This window comes from Neopsephotus bourkii, unplaced genomic scaffold (assembly GCF_033783945.1).
Source record: "Neopsephotus bourkii isolate Nb327-2 ecotype Australia unplaced genomic scaffold, CSIRO-AGI_Nbou_v1 NB_1358, whole genome shotgun sequence".
NCBI lineage: Eukaryota > Metazoa > Chordata > Aves > Psittaciformes > Psittacidae > Neopsephotus > Neopsephotus bourkii.
Genome location: NW_026901837.1, coordinates 1,758,975 through 1,776,430, shown reverse-complemented (window position 1 = coordinate 1,776,430; position 17,456 = coordinate 1,758,975). Strand labels below are relative to the sequence as shown.

Genomic DNA, 17,456 nt, shown 5'->3' with positions numbered 1-17,456 from the left:
TTTATTCCAAAAAGAATAGTGGAAAGTTACCATGCTTCTTCAAATCTTTTTTTTCCCCTCCAGTTACTCATGCTGCTCAGAAAGCTACTTAGTCCTGCCATGACTTTGTATTAACCTAATCTTGACAAAAACTTTAGCTGCAACAATACTCTGTCATGTCACACAAATGATTTTGTTAAGACCAAACCATGAGGTTTATTATTATGGACTTTTATTACAAAACCATCTAGAAGCCACAAGCAAAAGCACTGTGCCAGGCATCACTTAAAGGCGTAGAAAGAAACCTCACCACCTCAAAGAGTATGCAATCAGATAGAGAAGGGAGACACAAAGCGAAAAAAGGGAAGTGGCATTACCTTCACTTCACAGGACAAACAGTATGTATTGAGGCTTAGAAAGATTAAGCCCCTTCTCCTGCAACTTTAGACTTAGCATGGTAGCTATTAATGTTTTAGGGCTTTGTATGCATGCCAGGGCTCACCAACACCAGGACTGAAGCCCAGGGATTGTCAATCTCCAGTAATTTAGTCTAAATGTGTTCAGTCTAGGAGCTGAACACATTTCTCCTATGTCTCACCCACAGTTTTAACTACCCCAGCTTTACTGCATTTTCACACCTATACACCCTTCTTCTTGTGACAGTTGGCGCTACCCTCTTCCTCGTTTATATTAATTCAAGATCCAGATCTAGTGCCTAGCTTTTCAATCTTTGTAGCACAAATAAGATTAATTTTTAATTTTAAGGCCCTGATTCAGCAAAACATTCAACTATGTGCTTAATTCTATCCCTGTTCAGTAAAGTACTTAAGTATTTGCTTAATTCTCATTTACTCCTGAGACTTGAACATGTGCTTAAAGATAAGCCTCTTCTTAAGTACTTTGCTGAACTAGGGCCTAAACTGTGACCTAGGAGCCAGGAAGAAAAAAATAGATCAATAACATCCAGTGCTACTTCATCATAAATATTAGGTTAGCTGAAAGGAAAAGATGAAGAAAAAATAAAACCAATTTAATTCAAGTAGTAAAGTTGTCTTACAGGAGAGACCAATTTTATACAATCCTACTAAGACTTATCTCTTAAAAATTCCTTCTTCTTGCCAACTTGTATCTACAAACATGCCTTATAGCAGTGTATTGAATCAACCACTCATGCAGTTAGGTGACTGGAATCTTGAAGTTTTTTGAGCTACGTACCTGATGATTAAGGATAAAATAAAACTGAGAGCAGGGTTTAATTTAATGAGTACAGTTGAACAGAATTCAGTTTTTTATTATTTTAAGACAAAAATAATGAAGAAATTGGGAAGTTATCTGGGAAGGGACTCTAAGGTAAAAGCAGGAAGAAAAAAAGACTGGTGCTCCCCTAGGAAAAAACTGCTAGAGCTTTGTCATCATCAACAGAGACCATGCAGACACTGTGTAATATACTCCCTTGCAAAAAGGTCTCATCATGATTGGATCGTTGGGCCACCATGCAGATAATAGAAGATCAGGATCAAAGAAGCCCTTGGCAGGGGAAAATGTGCCTACACATCTAAGCTCAGGCAAAGACAGTACAGATGGCAAAACATTATTTCAAAAAGGACAAGTATATTGGCTTGGGGCTCATTTTCTTACGTATTTGTCCGCCCTACCTTAGGACCCTGAATCATTCCATAAAGCATGCTTCTCCAGTGGCAAAATCCTAAACGGACCAAACATACGCTTTTTACTGCAGGCTCACTGTTCAAGCTAAAGCTACCTTGCCTGCTTCAAGGATCAACAGAACTGGCATGGACAAAAACTATTGGGAAGCTGCAAGTCAGAAAAAAAATATCTATAGATGAAACTTACATTCTGTTTCTTCCAACATTGCACCTCTATCATTTCAATGGCAAAGTCTGGACAAGGCAAAGTACTAAAATTGTATATACCCCACTAAACTGTAGAAAGATGCCTTCATGTATCTGGACGCCTCAGATGACTTTTACCTTCGGAGAAACTGGCCCACTAGCACTTTGCCAGAAGAGTCCTTCCCACAAACTAAGACCTGGCACTGGCACTGGCAAATCTTTTGTGTCAGCCACTGTTGCTCTCTTCCTTCTGGAACTGCTGTTTCTCTGTAGCTGAGTCCACTGTTTTCATCTACCTTTTGATTTCTAGCAAACAGGAATGCTATTTAATCTTCGCAGTTCCTAACTTACACATATGCTTAACTTCAGGCACTGTGAATGGTTCCACTGAAGCCTTACTTATGGTACATAAAGCTAAAACATCTGCACAACTGCCTGCAGGATTGAAGCCTAAAAACCTGAGTATTTACTAGCTATTACCCTTTTGATGGATCCATCCCACTATAATGATGGATAAAAGTGTTTATAAAAAAAAGCTTTGAAGATGAGAGATACTCCTTAAGTACATGTGTGGAGTAGGGGAAGTAGAAAGGACTAGAGACACAGATTGCATTGGCTGCCCTGATGTTTGCCATAGAAACCACACATCATTATTAGCAGCTGTAGGATGAAGCAGCCTACTAGGTTAAGGTAGCTCCTGATATTTTGGATGAGCATGTCCAAACAGAACCAGAGAGCCAGACAGCAGAGCCTGCTTCCACCTCAGTTCAGTCCTCAAAAGGAAGATGCCCCATGTGGACACACCATTCCCTGGAAAGCTCTGCTGCAGTAATACCTATGCTTACCATCAACATGCACCTCTGTCAACATGGCCTTTGTCTCTCTCCTGCCTGTATGGCAGTGGTCATGGCCAAAGGCTAACACAGAGGATGGTGAAGGGATGAAAAATATTTAATCTGTGAACCCATTGTCATAAGGGTAGGAAAGGTCACCTGGTGATCCCCTTCAGTCACACATGGAGCCATGTACCTGCTGTCCCCTCCTCAGCTGCTGGGGCTGTGGAGGTATAAAATATTTCCTAACAAAAAGAAACTGGATCACTTGCCTGAGGGAGCCATAACATTTATTCTGACGACAATGAAAGACAGCTTTGATCACCGCAGTGGCCATACATCTCTGACTGGAGACAGCAAACCCACCTCAACACAGTTACAACTCGTGTACCAGCCTCCTTCCTCCTGCCAGGCTGGATGTCAGGCTAATCAGTTTCATCTGACAGATTTTAATTAAATTAATTAGGGCCCTTCTGAATGGACTTGATTAGTGTTTCATAGAGGAACCCCTTGTGAAAAGAAACCCTGTTGAGAAAGGCACTAATATTTTTCTCCTCTCACAATGAGAAGTTTCTTGGGTTGTTACTGCATTTTTTACACCATTAATAAAAGTACTTTATAAACACATAGCATATGATGGTTTTTGAAGCTTGACACCCAATTATATTAACAATAGTCTTCTACAAACAAACAGAAGATTTTCATGTCCTCCTTCAAGCAATGTTGTCATTCTGAAGTTACTGCCAACTCCAGCATTTCAAATACAACCAGTTATCCTGATTTAAACAGAAATATGCAAAATCAAGATGTAAACCAGTCCTAATCACTTCCAATCAACCTTCTCAGAGTAGCTTCTCATACCAGCACATGTAGAAATGCACTGTTGCTAATACTGTGAGAGACCACCTTGCTCCCTACATTGGTTTGTGCAAGAACAAAGACCACTTTTGTTCCACAAGACCTGACTGAGACTGTGTTGGCACCATTTTCAAAGGGTTCAGTATGGGCAAAACCCCCTCTTGTCTGCACAGGCCCAACAGTACAACCAAGTTAGAAGGCATAATTTTGCTTCCCATACCGTATTTGGGACCTGCAGAAGTGCTGAAGCTGGAAAACCCCTGGTGCTGGTAAATGACAAGTGGTCACAGTCACACCATCCACAGGAGAAGTCCCATCACCCATAAAGACGCAGGTAGTGCACGCTAAGTAGCTGGCCCTGCAGTCAGTAATAACCACTGCTGTATCAGAGCTAGTCCAATGGACACATGCTTCAGAAGCATATTAAAAAGTGACATAATATCCTAAGGTTACAAACAGAAAAGCTCATTGTACTGTAGTTAAAGAAAGTTCATCCTTCACTGAATGATAACCATAAAAATGCAGGTAATTCGTACTGCTCGTTTAAACTAAATGTACTTGAAAAAAATAACTCATCTCTAAATAGTCTTATTTTATTTTCCTTGTAAGTCCACCAGGCACAAAGTGAACTTCTTTATCCCCTTTTCTATCTCCCATTTCTCCCACTCCTTATAGGTTTAATCTAACAGTATATGAAGCTTCCAAAATACCTTGCAAAGGATTCTGAATTCAACCTGAGAGGAACTAGCAGTGATCTTGTGACTGAAAGGATGCTAAGAGCTCAGGTGCTGTGAAGACATCACTTCACCTACCAACACTTCCTTTCCCTCTGAATCCAGAGTGGTTATTCAAAACACTTTAGCCTGAAGTGTCAAATGATGGTGAGCCCTACAAATTTTTTTCTGACACAGGCTGAACAGGCAAAGGAACTGAGGTGGGAAGATGCTGCATTTGGAACATAAGTCAAAATGAAGGGGGGGGAAGTCTATAGGAAAAGGATAGGAAAATGAGGCAAAAAGGGTGGGGCAATAAGCTAGAGAGATAAAATTAAGGTACTCTAAAGGAGAGAGTGAATTAGATAAAACAAGAGGCAAGGATGTCCTCCCAAGAAAGAAAAGATCCTGCAAAAGATAAAATAGTGTTAAAAAGCACTTATTTTATTAAATAAGGGGAAACAAGGAAAAGAAAAAGCCATTGCTATTTTTATTCCATGCCCCACTCTGTTTTTATTTTTTCCATTTTATTTTCAAAATATCTGTTATGTTATAAATGTCTTAAGGAAATCCTGTGTTTTGCTAAGTCAGCACCTATTTACTATAGTGCTTCAATAAACAAAACCTATTCCACCTTATCTGGTTAGTTTGAGTTCAGCAGACCCAGATGTATTTTCTGGCACTATTTTGGTTAGAGTCCCGTGGTTTTCTGAGGTTCTCATTAATTTATTCTGAGCTTGAGCCAATAAATAAAATCTTTGCACTGTACTGAGATTAGACTTACATGTTGATGTTCTAGTTCCACTCCCAAATACATACCTGGTTGCAGTTTTATCTGCATCACCATGCTTGGAGAAGAAATACAAATTGCACAGAGTGTAATTCTGTCTAGTAATTTCAACAGAAACATCTATTTTGACACTTCTGGGGCTATTTTATAAATGCTGCAAGGAAAAAAGGTAGATAAAGAGGGATAGACTTGCCTTTGCAGGAAACAAAAAAGGGCTTTGTTTAATAAATTATACAAAGGAAGAGAGGTTGCAATAAAAAAGACACATCCAGGAAGAAAAAAGAATTCAGTGCAACTGACCTTCAAGTTCCCTCTACTCTTTCATTAACTGTCCACTGAGGTGATTCCTGGCCAAATACGGGCAATTCAGATCCTGTCATAGAATTACAAGATGAATTAGGGACTGCTGCCACAAATTTACAGCTACCAAGGCCTCTGCTGATTAAATTTTCCCAGACCCGAAAGTAATTTCACTGGAAACACTCTTAATGTGGCCCCAAGATCAGCATCACGACAAATGAGGAAGGGGGATAGCACTTTTCCCTTCCAATTACTAGGTGATTTTTTTTTTCTCCCATGTGATTTGTAAGCAAATAGCCATAATTTAAACCAGTGTGATGACACGAAAGTGCCAGATACAACATGGATTGCTTACATTCTAAAAAACCTGCCAGAAAAATCTCAGTTTCCAGTTCCCTTAAGGAAAGGTGACTCCTGCACTTTCGTTTAACTTCTGACTTGCAGAGCTTATTAAATGTCAATTATCACACTAAACAATTACTGACTCACCACAAAATCAACTGAAACGCTAATGTAGTTGAAACTGTACACAGATAGGCTCACTACAGGTGAGTAACTTCACATGCATGACTAGTGTCACTGCACTTGGTGGCATAACTCATGTGCATAACTATTTGCAACACCAGGGCCTCAGATTATAAACTCACTGAAGCAGAAACCAGATCTTATCTGCCCGTAAAGCACCTGGCAGTGCACCTATCTTTGCCACTACATAAATTAATTATCATTAGCATCTGAATTTTGTCAGCTCCAGCATTCTCTCCTAACCTCAAATTTCTTTCCAGAGCAATGTTTGTGCAGTGAATGATAATAACACATATGTGGATATTGAACTATTCTGGGATTTAATGTAGAGTTGTTTCAAAATTCTCAATACAAGATGAACACGTGTCAGACATCTGAAAAGCTTCTAAGGTCCGAGGTCTGGGTGGGGTAAGGGAAAACTTTAAAGGTAAAAAATACACTGAACTGAAACCCTGAAACACTTTGACCTTTAAACGGAACCTTCCTCCCCTCCTGAGGTTTAAGATAAGTTCAGCAAACAAAATTTCACCCTGGGCTTGACACATAATCTGCTAAATTGCTGAAGAAATAAACAAACACTTTTTCCTTTAAAAAATCTCAACATAATTTTAGGGGAAAGACAGACCCCATTTCTTGTAACTACTGGTGATGGTGTCTACATGCATGCTTACATACAAGGTAAAGCACTCTTAGATTTTAACAGGAAATACACACTTAGAGAGACAGAAACAGTTGTGAAATAGCAGCTCAAAGATAAGGAACTCTGAACAAGATGACTTTTGGTCATCTGAAGAATAGTCATCTTCTTTAATCATTTCAGACTGATTGCTTCAGTTTGGTAATCTCACATTTCAATAGGTTTTTACTGCTGAACCTACAGAAACAGGGAGGGGGGATGGGAGAGAACCAGACTGGAAGTGCCGGTCAGTTCACTCAACACTTTTGGTGCACCTCAGCTAACACTTTTAGAAGTTCACCAGTCTTCCCCTCAGAATGCCAGCTGATTGCATTTCTAACGGCATAGAAACACCCGACCATAAGCAAGTAAGCAGGAAAAAAAAAAACCAATTAAAAAAATCTAGTGGTACACAGTTTGGGGGTGCGTGACCCCCACCCCCCCGGAAAAAGAACAAATCTGAAGGGAACATTTGCATGTTTGATGATTTGATGTCAAGCAAATCTTACTCATCATGAGAGCAGTTGGCTTTGCTGCAAGTATGGGTATTCAGTAGCACTCTGCTTCTGCCTCTGCTTTCTCTGAGGTCTAGCCTTTGCTAGTGGACTATTTACAGCTCCTTCAAACAGGCACAAAATACTCCAGTGAGCAGTGAAAGCTATTCTACGTTCAGCAGACCAAACTAAACTGAAATGGAGAAAAATAAACAAAACCAATCAAAAATAAGGAAAAGGAGTAAACTCTTCACTCATTCATTTAGGTAAGATGGAAATCCTTAACTTCATAATCACATGCTAGCAAAAAACATGAATTTTAACTGCAGTCACAAAGACTCCAATTAAATTATATATTACACAAAAAGGCTGTCTCATTAAAATAAGGGAGAAAAAAAAAAAGGCACTGTTTTTTATTCTTGTTTGAGACCTGCTTGGGTATGTATGCACATAGAACTCTTTACCTGCTACCTTCTGACACCACTGTCTAAAGCTATTTTTCTTTTATTCTTCCATATATCACGAAAGCTCCACAACTCAATTTCTGCTAACACATCTTCCTTCAAATTCTTAGTTGTGTCCATTAAAAAAAACCAACCTTGATGAAATTTCGTGTTTATTATTTCTGTAGGCAGCGTGATGCCACAGCATAGAGCAATACTATTAATTCTTCGGCTTTAAGTCAAAAAAAAGCAGCAAAGTTTTTCAAGTCTATCATAAAAAAGAAGGGAATGTCAGACTAAATCTGTCACAAAAAGATTTACAGAAATAAAAATGTATGATTAAAATACACAGAATGACAATGAAATTACTCTAAATCTTCCACCTTTTTCCCTGTCTGTGCCATGTAACAGTCAAAATATCCCACCCCAGAGAGTCTCTCTTCACACAACATACACCACTTTGCATCCAATAACTACGTACATTTAAAAAACCCCCCAAAAAGGTAATTTAATTCGTAAGAGTGACAAGAAGGACAACTGATACATGGCCACAAATGCTCTTCCATAAGCCGTACATCATCTTGGGGCTGCATCCACTTCATGAGGTAACCCTTAGGGGCAGCTACTTACTCACAGCTCTTTCTTCACATCAGAAACACCAAGTGGAAGCCTTCCCTTGGATCTAGGTCAGGATATACAGTGTAGCCTGCCTGGGCAGTGCCTAGGGTAGGTGTGACCGTGGGCTGGCTGGCTGGCTGGCTGGCTGCTTTCACACTGAGACCCGCGCCAGCAGTTCAGGGTCTTTATGAAGTGAGAAAGTAGAGCAGAAGCTAAGAGAGTACATCTTTTAAGCAGATATTTAGGAGCCTCTGCAATCCTTTTACCAGACACACAAATGCAACCTGGCTGCTTGTTCCTCCCACCCAGCCCCCCCACCCCCGTCTAAAAATACCAACCCTTCTCCTGAACTAGTTGGAAGGGACTTGCAAAGGGGTGGAGTAAGGGAAATCAGTGCAGCAAGTCACCTTTCGGCCACCTATGACATCAGCCTGCTGCCCTGATTCCTTCATTAATACCTTTGAGCTGAAAACAATGGGCCTGCCATTAAGCACCACACAGTTCGAGATAAGAAAGCCCTAAGCAGATAATAATCGGTGCATTTAGCTGGATTTCAAACATTCAGCTGCTTAATCATTTCTTCCTCACTGCATGCTACTCAAACACACAGGGAATGCTTTGGATGCCTTGGGCTAAGGAAGAAGGAGCTGGGGTGTGGGGAAGAGGAGGGAGAGAGAGAAGGCACAGGATGGGGACTGGGGGGGGGGGGGGGAGAGGGGGATTTCATTGGCAATCCTCTCCCTGGGAAATGAAAACATTTCTTAATTGCCATTAGGGAAATAGGTTAAATACAGGCTTTGGTAAGCTGCTAAGGGCTGGCTAACAGATTAGAGTGGATGGCTGTTGAAGTATACTCATTTCCATTATATGACAGAGCAGGGAATTTTTATTTTCTTAATAGTCTTCAAGACTGTTCCTGTCAGGCACTGGGTGTGAGACTGCTAGTTAGATTTTAACTAGTCACCTTCCAGGTGATGAAATGAGGCCCAATTCTCTGGCCCTGAAGTGACTGCTTTACTGCCTCATCTAAGGAAACAGAAACTGCAGGACACGCTGATGAGGAAGGTATTGTAACATCTGCCTGCTTTATTCACACAAAATAACCATGAGTAATCGCAGAATCAGAGAAACTAAAGACATGATGCAGCATACCTGCCACACCAGGAAAAGAGAGGGAAAAGCATCTCAGGATGCTCAAACACTGAAGGAGACTCACAGGCTGAGCTTGGGCTTAACAGCAGTCCTGCAGGGGCTGCGTGTCTCCTCACCTCTGAAACCCTGGAGGCCATGTGGGTGGGAGTATGGGCAACTTATGAAACCTAAATGCCACTACTTGCCTGCTAAGATCATTAAAGCGCTCTCCTTCCCCACATTCACCCAAGACACCTCCTTCTGGTGGTTGCCCTTCCTCTTTACCTGTAGGTTCCTCAGAAGCTCCAGCACCAGCCTACAAAAAGGATGGTAAAAAATGTTTCCAGCAAACTGAGCAGGAGCAAATGTAAACCAAGTTTCCCCGTATATGGGCACACTCTTACTCATCCTCAAAACTAAGAAGTGGCTAGAAGCAGTATACATTGCAAAGCTGAGACACCATCCTGTAATCCTTCGTCATGCAAAACTCCCTGGGGCATGAGTGGGAGTTTTATCTGAGTAAGGCCTGAGTTTTTTAAGGAAAGCCTTTGTTCCGGGGCTCCCTGAAGCCAATATACTGAACTATGCAAATGACCATGGATTGGCAGGTGAAGTCGACAGGGGGTCATTTGAAGAACAAGTTTCTGGCAGCGATGCTGCTTTAAAAGCAGTTGCTGCCACCCCCTCTTTCTACATGCAGACACATTTACCTTCCTCCACCCCAGTCTTTCTCAATAATAAAGACACAATCATTTGTACAGCTGTGTGCAAAATGGATCAAGGAACTGCTCTGGCTGTAAACTACCCCAGATGGGCACTCTTCCACAAGCTTTAACTTACTTTCATAAACAACTTCCAGGCAGAGAAAGCTATGGCCAAGATTTAATAAACAGGGATCAGGGACATACAGGCTATAGCCATAGCTGAAACCATCCTATGGCACAGCAGCAGACTATTTGCCCAGAAGGGACTATGTCCAACCTACCAGCATCTTCTAGCCTCTAGGTCAGAACTGCATCCAAGTCTCCCACACCAGCATCAACTCCTGGTCAGTCTTTAACACCTGAACTGTGCCCAGGAATTGTCCAAAAGAGTGCTGGTTGAGTTGGGCCAAAACTGCTAGCAACCATCTCCACCATCCTAGCTGTATATATTTCCAGCACCTAGAGCTCCTATGCCCAAGAGGGAATGGAGAATAGGACCATCTTTTGATATGTCCAGTGTGTACTGGACATCTTAATGCATTTTAAAGTCTGGGGCTACCTGTTGGTTTCATCTGACTAAACGTAAACTTCTCCATGGCAGATGTCTCAAAGACACTGACATGTTATAAACATCAGCTGTTTTTCTCCATGGACAGTAAAGGGAGCTGGGAAAAAATATGCCACTTCAGCTCCCTACCAAGAATCACACTGGAGACAAAGGCGAACCATTAAATTCACTTTGTCTGTTCTCTCTTCCGAGACAACATTCTTGTCACAAGATGAGACTTAAAGCATGCTTACCTGAGATTAGAGACAGATAAAAAGTCACTGTGGAACAGTGACCACATTGGTAACATATGCTTGAAGGGCATTTGCTCAGCTGTTCTGCAATCACTGATTCAGCCAGCATGGGCAGAAAGCCCATTCATTTCCACAGCACTAGGTGCTTTTCACTTGGCTAGTAATTCCGAGCACTTAATTTGCATGGAGTTGTGTTTCCCAGGAACACACTGGATCTTGATCTGAAGTCAACAAGAAATGGAAAGCCCAGCACTTTCCTTTTTTTAATACCTTCACTTTATCACCTCTCACTCAGAAACATTTGCCTGCTTCCCATACACACAAAGTATCTGTGAATGGACATAAACCCCTGGGCTATAGACAGCTATTCTTCCTGGATGATCCAAGAATTAACAGGAATACATACATCAGGATAACTAGGAAATCAAGGTTATAATATGCTTGTTTTAAAGAGCCTGGGACAGATCCTTTGCATCTTGCCAAACATTTCAGGTCAGAAGTTTTTATGTATATTTTCCTTGGGGCCATGTATTCAACCACAGCCAATCTCAACTAGCCACAGCATTGTCAGAAAGAAAACTGAATAACTAAAGTATGCTTTTGCCATGGTGGCTGCGTAGGATATCCTTAGCAGCTGAATGCAGCCCCTCTGGCTGGATGAATCCTGGTTATGGTCCACAGAAATCAGAGGCGATGCACCGAGTAAGGCAGGCCAAGAATGTGCTTTTTGTATGAACTTCTCTAATAACACTGAAATATCATTTTTAAAAGAATTATTAGTACAGTGTTCATTTATGCTGTTTCCTCTTTTGGTAGAGGGAGAACATCAGGGAAATAACAGAGGTGTCTACTCTTATCTCAGCCTTCTTGACAAGACTGTTTTGTTTTATTTCCAGTATAGGTACAGTTCAAGACTGTGCACCCTTTAAACTATTTACATCTGGACATGCAAGCATAAGCCTTACACACAAGTGTAAACCTTTTCAAACAAATGGCTATGCTATGGTTCAACCCTTTTCAGCAAACAGCATGTGTTTATTCTTGTTCAAGACCATCTAAGTACTTCTGAAAGGCACAATTCTGGTTCCCAATTAAGAAAAAAAGATGCTGTCATGAATGTAATACAAAGTCAGGTAATGTGTTTTTTCTGTCATTAAAGAAAGAAGAGGTACTGTTCTGAAGTATTAGTACAGTGGCAAAGGATTAGACACACTATGCTTTACATCAAGTACTTTACTTGGCAACGTAAGTTGCATACAGATAAATTGTCTCTTTCTGCAAGTTATGACAAGTCCAATTACTCTGAACCCTACCTTTGGTTTCAGGCACTTGAATTCTCATTCTCTAAACCCTCTAGCATGCACGTTCCTGCAGTAGAACAGATGCCTTTTCCCTGCTTCTTGCATAAACATTTGTACTATATTTAAATATAGAAATAATGTATCTATCTGAAGGAGAAGTCTTCAGAGTAGTGATCATGACATCAGATGGTTATCCTTTGATGGCATAAAATTAATAAGATCAGTGGAAGAAGCAGCTTTATGACAAGCATGGGGACTACTGCTGCAAACAGTGCTCTTGGTTCCTATGTACCAAGTATAAATAACTCCAGATATTCTTTTTTTTAATGTCTTGCGTATCTAAAGAGAGCATCTCTTATTACAATATCTACAAGTTCTACAAGAAGGAAAATTAACCTCATCAGCCATTCTGGAATCCCCCACATTATGAATTACATCTCAGACCACACTTGGCAAACCAAAAACGCTTTGAGGAACCCTGGACAAGTAGTTGGACACAAGTCTACTTATAATTACGTAAATGTGTAGTCCTGGGCAATCAGTTGCTTGTGATTTACTGTTGAGGACAGACCATTTTTTATCAAGATGTTACTTGCATCCAGTAGCTTTACTCCAAAATAAAATGAGGAACAAATGGGCAATATTCTAAAATGGGTGAAAATCATCTTCTCATTTACAGTAAAGCAGCTCCTCTGCAGGTCAGTGCAGACACTTGGAAAAAACATGGAAAAATAATGTGGAATTTTAAATATGTAGTTTTATTGTATATACATAATGAGAAAGTGAACAACCTGACATGGGGGGCGGGGGTGGGGTGTCTTGCATTATTTAATACCTTTAAACTTCCTAAAAACAAGCTTTAGCACATTCATTTAGGACATGAGATGTGTGCAGGAAGTACTGGATAAATTTTTATAACTGATGTTCTGCTGAAGATAAAACTACCTGATCGTAACAAATTTAGGCTTTAAATCCTATAAACCTGGGAACATGACCCACTATTACTTAAGTGACAAAACAGCTCCCTCAACTATTTATTAGAAAAGGAAAATTAATTTTAAAGACTATTAACTGAGCTTTTCATTATCCAAGTACAATATTTTTTTTGCTGTCACCCTCCTCTCCCCCTCTTTTATTCAAAATACAAATACACAAGCCTATTTCAAGATGAGACCAAATTAATGTGGGACTGACTTTGTGCATGAAAGGAAAAGAAGCCCAAGTTCCTATAAACCTTTCAAACTTTCATTCCCCTCCCTTCCGAGTTTGCACGGAGGAGTCTATTTTACAACATTATCCATGTAATGGTCCTGCAGGCCGCTTCTTCATGCCAAAATTTCTCTTTGAAGTTTGCTCTCCCATTAGCATTTCAGTGTAGGTATTCTAACTGATCGCGCAAGCACAGCAGAGCTCCAGAACTGTCCACGTTCTGTCGAATACAGTTGTTTCATGTTGCCTGTGATTTACAGTCTTAATTAATGCTCAAAAGAAGAAGAGCACATCTTTGGTGGAGCATCCCCCCTCCACACACATGCATACCCCTCCTCCCCTTTTATTTTTTTGGTACAAACCAGTGCTCTCAGGGTTTTGTTGGACATTGTGCAGGATGACTTTGCCAAGCAGAATGGAACACACTTAATACTTTTCCTTTATAACCTTTGCAATAAATCAGCTACCACTCCACTTGCACGAGAACGGCCATTAGTGTCCTGTCCCCTCCCCCAGCACTTCCCGAATTTTAAACAAAGTAGGAATAAACTGAAGCTGAGCAGAGCCAGTGAGCCCAGTAAATCAGTTTAATGAGAACTGGATCAGTCGTATGAAGTCCACTACTGAACAAATAAGGTAGACAGGAGAGGCTGAGCTTTCCATGGAGGTACTGCGGATGGGGAAGCAGCAAAGCAGCGCTCACATACTTCATCTCCAGCAGTGACGCATGTCTGTTATGAACACCCTGTTCTTTAAAATCATATTTGCTGCAGCTTGCTGCTGCAGTTCGTTGTTTAGATTTGGATGTTTCCTCTCCTGTTTGTGGTTTTGTTCCTCCATGTTTTCCCACAGAAAGAGTTTTCTATTTACCCATTTTCATCACTTATCTCCTCCAAGATTCACTTTGATTCTTCATTTATCCTTCTCAGGTCTCCCTTATTTCCACATTTACGGTAAATCAACACATCTACACACACACACACATATACATACACACACACACACACACACACACACACACTACTGTTCCATTCAAAAACCATAAAGCAAATAATCCTGCATTTGCAGGAATGCAGAGTATTAAAGAAACCACATCGACTTTTGTATATGGCAGCAAGTAAACCATGGATTTTCTTGGTCAAAGTGGACTAAGAGGCCTCTTACCTTGCATACATCAGTCCCCACTTCAGTGCCACAGCTTCTTCTTGTTTGCTCAGTCTCATGCACCCAGAAAAAGGATCTGGTAAGATGTACTGATGAGCAAATTGGGAATTAGTATGCCCTTTCTGCACAGCACTGTACTATTGCCCTGCTCCAGCCACAAAAACTGATGGAAAGGGGGTGCATGGCCCAGCCATTCAGATCACCTCTCCGTCTCTTCCCTGAGACTGCCAAGCCTCCTTCATCTGGGACTCAGCAAGACATCATTCTATCCCAGGTGCCCCAACCCCGGTTATAACTCTTTTCTACTTAAAACGGTCATCCCTTTCCAAAATTAAGGGCAGAAAATCTTCTCACCTCCTCCAGAAAGAGACATCAAAGCCTACTTGCAAGATCCTGATACCCCATTAGTCCCAGAGCCTGTAGCGCTTATTTGTAAAGCTTGTCCTCTCTCCAGAGCATTACTGTCTTCACTGTGAGCCTAACAGAAGAGTGGAATTTGATTCATCTCTCTGAAACACACACCTTACAGCCATACCTCTAATCTTAGCAGGCCAGTCAATGAAACCCACTACAGCATCCTGAGTTGCTCCTCTCCCAGAGCGTAATTTTCTGATGTGTTATTGCCTGTTCTTCTGGATGACCTGAAAAATTATCTCTATTCAACTTCCACACTTGGCAATAGGAAAACCTATTAATACCATCACCCCTCCAACACCTTTCTGACTTCTGGGAAAATACAACTATATTAGAGAGACAAGCAGAGCCCACACTGCATCCTCTTGCCTCCTGCTTTCTCCTTTCTCAGTACAAAGAGGCACACCTGGGGCTACCAACCTGGCCTGGGAGATGGAGAACCTCTGCAACTGCAGGCACAACAGAGACAGTGTTACAGAGACAGACTGTACAGTTAAAGTTAACAGGCACTCCTTAAGAGTTTATAAGCACAATATTTAAGGATGTTAAGATGATACCTACCAGCTGAGGTGAGAAACAGAATGCATTTATGACAGTTTGCAGACCCTATCTACCATCAGCTTCTACTTTATGCACGACCAGTGCTGTGAGCTCTTAAAATTTCCACTGTGAGTCTTACAATACAACAAGCTTTTTTTTTTTTAAAAGTCTTGTATTAAAAAAATCATGTGATTTTGTGGAAACCTCAGCTTCATGTGAGAAAAAAATTGTCTGCTCTTGCTGAGAAAGAAAAGCCTGAAACCAAAATCTAACAGCACCAAACACAGAAAGATAATTAAAGAACACAAAAATATTACTTTCATAATGTGTGATTTTTTTCATGACCTTAGAGCCTTACAGATCTTGAAAGCTAGGGTTTGATTATATTAAAAGGTATAATCTAAAAACCCCATATTCTCTGCAGTGATTTAAATTTTTTCTTGGCTTTTCTGCAGATAAAAAATGCTATCCATCTTGATACCCTACCCCATAATAACACCTCTGTAAACTACTTTCTCCAACCTCTAGACTAATGCTTTATTCTTAATTGTGTTTATCAATTCTCTTCTAAAGAATCCCGTCATTTTCTGACAAAGCAAGCAATTCTGTCCCCACTGTTCTGAGTTAAAAAAAAATAAATTAATAAATGGATGCAAAATAAATTATATTAACAAGTAGGCAGTTTCAAGCTTCTGTTCTGCAAAAGCCCATTGCATTACTCTCTACATAACACATTAATTTTTTTTCAGTCCCTGCTGTTCTCGCTGTCTCTTCTTCTTTGACATAGTTATTCAAACTACCTAGGATGATCCATGGGTTCAGATAATCCAACAAACCAAGCAGCTAAGGAAAACAAGAAAAGAAAATTAAAAGCATGACAGGTCTTCACTCTTCATTCTAAATAGCTACATATATCTCTTATCTTTGTAAAAAGAGAGGATGTACTGCATTCATAGCAGACAGTCCATAATAATTTAAAAGACTTTGGAAAAGAGGAGATTTCACTGGAAGGCAGCTGAAGATTGTTCTTTCCTTTCTCCCCTAACCAGAACTTTGCAGGCATCAGTAACAAAAAAAAAAATCTAAAAATGATCTATTGGACCATCATTCTGGTCATAGCCACCAATGGGCCAGATCCAAAGCCCTCTGTAATGAAAGTCTCCCTGTTGATTTCACGGCTTTGGATTGAGACCAATGTTTGTGAATTTCTTTCAAGAAGCAATTTTTCCAAATAAGACGGGATTTATCTGGAATATTTCCAAGGGCTACGTGACACTTTCAAGAGTTTATATTCCTCCAAGTGACTTTTAGGAGCCAGTTCTCTGTTATTTTTACATGGAAAAAGCTTGTAGGAGGAAGGGAGGGAAAGAGAAGCATTGTATGAGTCTTATCTAGGCTTTCTAGATCCTTCTTTGTAGAGTGTCCCTCAACTTTGGTGGCACAGGCAGCACACCATCCCATTCCTTCCTTTCAATCTCTCCTAAGGAGCAAACACAACCTACTGAAGCAGTTGTGGTCAGAAGCGGTTATGGAAGGAAATTAGTTGCACTGCCCCCCCAGACATCTCCTTCACATGTCCAGAGTGGTGCAGGTGACAATTTGCCTGCCACAGGGTGTCTCCCACGTGGGGTGAACCCAGCATCTTGCTGTTTCTGTCTACAGGCTATGTAGGGAATGTCCAGCATTAGGTCTGGCATGGCATGGTTTTAGTATGGCAATCCTCAACTACCACCGCAGCTCCACGGGCACTCTACTGCTCCAGAGCTGTTAAGTCATCCGCTCTTCCAGCTGGCTTCTGGTGCCCAAGTAGTGCCAAGTAGCTTAGGCTGAATCAGACCCATGGCTGCTGTAGCTCAAACGTTAGGCTACACCAGCCCTCAGCCACTGCCAATGGAGGAAAAGGAAGGAGGGGAGGAAGAAAGGGGTTATAACATCCCTCAGATCTTTTTCACTTTCCCTGCATGCCAGGACATCAGGCTCACAGCATCCACTGTGGGGCACAACATCTCTCAGCACAAAGTCTTGTAACTGCATTGTGCTCAGTATCTCCCTCTTTACTAGAAATAAGGACCATCACGTGCCTTGCTGTCTTCAGAAGAAATGTAAAAGG

General features: G+C 40.9%; 1 protein-coding gene across 1 annotated transcript in view; it reads right to left on the bottom strand.

Moving 5' to 3' along the window:
* Positions 1-17,456, bottom strand: part of PRDM1 (PR/SET domain 1) — a 99,946-nt gene that overhangs the window by 55,286 nt on the left and 27,204 nt on the right. The gene's annotated exons all lie outside the window — the stretch shown is intronic.